Below are 4,746 nucleotides of genomic sequence, written 5' to 3'. Positions count from 1 at the left end.
GGTCAGGATGAACACCCTCCAGGTGTTAATCCCTGACATTGCAGTGACAGTGTTTCTATACTCACCCAGAAAACTTATCATTTGTCCACAGACCCAGAAGTATTTTTGAAATAGTTCCTGTAGGATAGATGGGCACAACTCTTAGGTCCAAATTCAAAAAAATCTAGAAGACACACCAGTGGGAAATCTGTATTTCTGAGATTTCTGGAGAGTAAAATTCCCCTAAAGCTATAAATCATTTGAGAAAATCTTGACTCACACCTTTTTTTTCTGTGAATCCTAAGAAGCAGTATCCTGGGCTTTGACACACTTAAACTCTTTCTAATGCTCCCTGACTTACAGGGTCTCTCTTGGCCTATCCAGCTGTTCACTGATTATTCTCAATGCTTGACTGCTTCTCTCAACTACTCACCCTCATCCTTTGTGACAGACCCTCTGTCTTTGATGCTGTGATTTTCTGCCATGTCTTTTTCACCTTTGTGCCTTTCTCACTACGCATAGTCTCAAGGACTAAACTTCTCTCTCAGATTCTATCAGCAGGGATTTAAGATTTGGCTTCAAAGAAAATTATGTTCAGATGAAGCTGATGCATCACTTAAGCTCTTAACACAGACTAAAACTTAGACATGTGTAAAATAGTTTTCCACCACACCACCAGACGATACTTTCAGTAAGCACTGAAATGGGCAAGTTTAATAGGCAAGGTAAGTAAAGCAGCCCCAATTATATGCTTTTGTTTTGAAGTTCCATACAGCAATGTCAAGTTAATCTTTAATGCTTGTCCAAAAAATGTCAAAATCTTATAGAAGATATATCTTCTACTGGTTGCAAAATTATTTTGTTTCATTCTTTTGAAAGCTTCTGGAAGCCAGGGAAGGAATCAATATCTCCCTTTCTTAAACCCATTCTTTCCAAATTGTCTACATTGTCATGATCAGGTTGTTTCCTCTGCTGCAGCCTTCAAATATTGATAAGTGAAGTCCGCCGCCTCACAGAATAGTTATTACGGTGTAACCAGACTGGGCCTAAGGTTACTTTAAAAATACCATAGGGAATTTGGTTTGCTTTTTCAAGAAAAGATAAGTAATTGTAGCATTGTTTACTGTGCAAGGTGCCACGTCCAATCAATGTCAAAGGGAATTTTTAGGGCTGCTACAGGAAAGAAGGATTGTTTTCACTTGAGTATCCTTATAGCTGCTAGCTACAAGCTCAGTTTATTTCCCTTTTAGTAAATGTTGTATCTGTGCATGAAATTTCTTCATAAAAGACACAGAAAAGGTTTTATTTTGTCTCAACTTACTTTAGCTCTTGGGAAAATGAGCAACTTCTCTAAACATCCAGTTGCCTGTGTCGTGACAGATTATTCTTGTATCTGCTAAACTTCATTCAAACTTTTTTTCCCTTTGCTCTAGATGGTGGCTACAGTTTGTGTTTGTGATATCAAATAAAGTCATCCACAGCTTTCCTTTTTTTTTTTTTTTTCACTTGGGAGATGTCATTTGTAGCATACACAGGGACATAAAAGATAACAGTGACTCCCTTTCAGCCAGTTTTTTATACCTAACCATTCCTTCTTAAAAAGCAACACAATTGAGAGGCATTTTTAGGTTTTGAACCTGACAGTATAGTGCAGTGGATTTCATACCTGTGCCCAAAAGTTCCTGCTGCTGCCATGGGAATTGTTAATGTACCATGTTATCCAGTGTCAGCAGTAGTAAAGAAAAGACCACACACAGTAAATATTTAATTCAAAATTTCAATCTCTAGAGATTCAAACTCTGACAGATATCTGGGCAACAGGTTCTCCTCATCCTGACACCTTGGACCTTCTTAAACAAAAGCCATTATCATCAGAGATTTACTCATCCAAGCAATGCAAATGGATTTATTTTTTTTCCCACACTTACTGTTTGCTTGATTATTTTTTAAGCTTCATTTATCCACTGATACATAACTGCACTTCAATAATAGAGTATGTCAATTAGATTGCAGTTCATTTTTAATAGGGTTTGTAATATTTCAGGCTCTCCATAGTCAGAAGATGCTCTTATTTTAGCCCAGGGTCTCCTTTACATAGTAGATCTCGCTCTTTTAGAAGGTCAGGTTAATGTATGGCTATAGATTTATTTATTCTTAAGAATTTTAGCTTACAAGATTATAGAAAGAACAAAAATTAAGCCAAGTATGTTATCCCAGGTACTCCAAGAAAAAAGGATAATTAGCATAATGGTAGAGAAACATAGTCTTTTTAAAATGGAATGTTCTGTAATTGCTAAGGGTAGATAAAGATGTTGAGTGCAAAAACAGTAGAATTTCTGATTCATAATAATTTAGTTCACTTTATCTCACTGCCTTGGGTCCTATAAAATAGCATTACATGTTTTTCAAATTGGCCATTTTAAGGTAGTTACATATTGGGAGAACCCTTGGCAAATCAAAGACTGTAAATAACAATCATTGCTAAGTCCTCAGGAAGGTCCACAACACTGATGAAGATATGACTTTTTTCCCTGAGCTCAAATTTCTGTCTTTGCTGCACACAGATATAAAGAGAGATTTAATCTTCAGATTCACTCTCTCTTTTCTCAGCCTCTCCCCAACATTTTTTTTAGAAGATCATCTTGAATGAGCTACCCTCAAAAATCATTCTTGGTTTTTCTGTCTTATGTTGACTTCCATCAGTACACAAACTTTTGTATAGTCCTAGGCCTCCATGTCTTTTATAATCCACACACTTGAAATTTCTCCTCTGTTCTCCAGTCCTGTTCCTATCTAAAGAGATGCTTCCATTTTCCATTTATTGATTAATTGATATTATCTTTTTAATATTATTTATTATTTAATATGATTCTATCTTCTTATAGAATAATTTATTTTGCTCAGATTTTCCTCTGTGATATTCTTCCTCATTTATTTGGCTATGTTGTAAACTTTGAATCCAGTTATGAAACTATATTTATCTGTGCATCCCCCCCACCTACTTTATGTCAATATTTATACAAAGATTCCACTTTTTTAAATATCCAAACGTAACAGGGTAAAAAAAAATAAATCCCAAACCAAAGTCCAGAGTTTATGACTTTTACTTGAGTTATAAATAACATTAAGTACCTTTGATAGTATTTTTTTCATTTAAATTTCACAATGCAATCTGAATGAAGAAGAAAGCAAGGTTTAAACAAAGGAAAGCAATGCAAATCATAATTCTGGTAGCTAAGGGAAAGTAAAAACAAAATATATATCAGTTTCTTCAGATAGCTGTGAAATGTTACTCCATGATGCTTTGCTCAAATGTGTGGATGTAGAAATTTATCCTGTCTAGACTCATTTTTTTTTCCTTCTTTCGTCATGGGGTTTGTGTCCAGCCCTGATAAGAAATTAAATTTGGGATGTAATCAGAAGCTGAAGAGGAAACATGCAAATTTTCAGTCCCCCGTTTTGCACGCCTCTTTTATCATGAGCTCATATCATCAGGCATTGCCCTTTCTGCTTCCTTGCATTGTAATAAGCTACAGGTGACCCCATGGAGGTAAAGACCCCACAGACTATGGAGAACTCTTTACAGAAATCCAGTATAAATCAGTTATTTATTTCCTTCCAAATATAAAAAAGAAAAAAAGTTAAAGAGCTCTTCAGAAAGACTTAAACACATTTACCAAATAACTTCAAAATGAAGAATAAGTACTACCATTAATTATAATTTGTAAAATTATATTATTTCACTTACCTGTCTATTCCTGTTTTCTGAGGAAATGCTGACTTACATTTTGTCATGGAAGGAAGAAAACAACACTTTTACAGGTGGATGTGTCTCTTAAGTGACTTATCAGCAATGACAGCAGTATGTGTAAAGAATGCTACTGTGAGCCTGCAAACAAGTTTAGGTTTAGCTGTTAGTGGAGTAAAAAGGAAAGAGGGAGGCTGCGGCTCAGTGGCCTGCCAAATACAAGGCACATGTACAACTAGGAAAAAAGAGCCAAGCATAGTTGACCTACTTATATCTGATCTGCTTTAATGCTCTCTTATATCCAGTTCTTGAAAGCATTGGATGTTTTCAGGGCCCTGAGTGCCTTCCCTACAGCCCCCATGGTTCAGCTGCTTGGACTCAGGGAAAACTTTGATGATGCTTCTCTCTGGCTGTGAGAAATCCCAGCAGCAACTTAACCCACTGCACCTGGAAAGGGCTTTCAACCTTGGGCTCTCAGCCTTGATATCTCTCTGGTATCCCAATCTTGTGCCTCCCTGACTGACCCAGAGCCCAGCTTGCAGATGGCTTTTTAGCCTGATGTCAGACTTGCCCCATTACTATAGGATCTACCTGATGTACTGGACTCTTGGCTGAACTAAATGATCACTGCAGATCTCCTTCCCTGTGTCCATCCCTTGTGTCCCCTGCACCGCTACCACTGCCTGCCACCCCATCACCTACCCTGGCAGAAGCTGCCTGCTCTTGCTGCATCCTGGCAGCTGTAATAGCTGATTAGCAAGTGCAACCACTTAGAGAGCATAAATGTCCTATAAATGCCAGGTGGAGTGTTAATAATAAATAAGCACAATAAAAATAACCCTGTCTAATATATGGAGAGCACTAGATGACTTGAACTCCTCCGTGCCTACTCTGTAATGGGTGGCTGCCTGGTCAGCAGGAAGGGGTTTGGATTGTTTTTACCTGATTTTGCTTCCTTTTCTACTTGTCGTACTGGCTAAACAAAGAAGCCTGGGTGATGAGGCCAGCACAGAAGTGAT

The 4,746-nt window shown here is 37.4% G+C and overlaps 1 long non-coding RNA gene across 1 annotated transcript; it reads right to left on the bottom strand.

Moving 5' to 3' along the window:
- Positions 1 to 3,175: 3,175 nt before the first annotated feature.
- LOC148184692 (uncharacterized) lies at positions 3,176 to 4,100 on the bottom strand. Its single transcript, XR_015772108.1, has 3 exons — positions 3,996 to 4,100; positions 3,728 to 3,868; positions 3,176 to 3,367 (listed from the first exon to the last, which is right to left on the bottom strand). It is a non-coding gene; the product is annotated as an uncharacterized LOC148184692 (long non-coding RNA).
- Positions 4,101 to 4,746: the final 646 nt, after the last annotated feature.

This window comes from Pseudopodoces humilis, chromosome 3 (genome assembly GCF_049639895.1).
Source record: "Pseudopodoces humilis isolate 2021_Gansu_Grassland_sample_001 chromosome 3, ASM4963989v1, whole genome shotgun sequence".
NCBI classification, from domain to species: Eukaryota; Metazoa; Chordata; class Aves; order Passeriformes; family Paridae; genus Pseudopodoces; species Pseudopodoces humilis.
The sequence above is the reverse complement of the archived record's forward strand: the minus strand, read 5'-3'. Positions and strand labels throughout refer to the sequence as shown.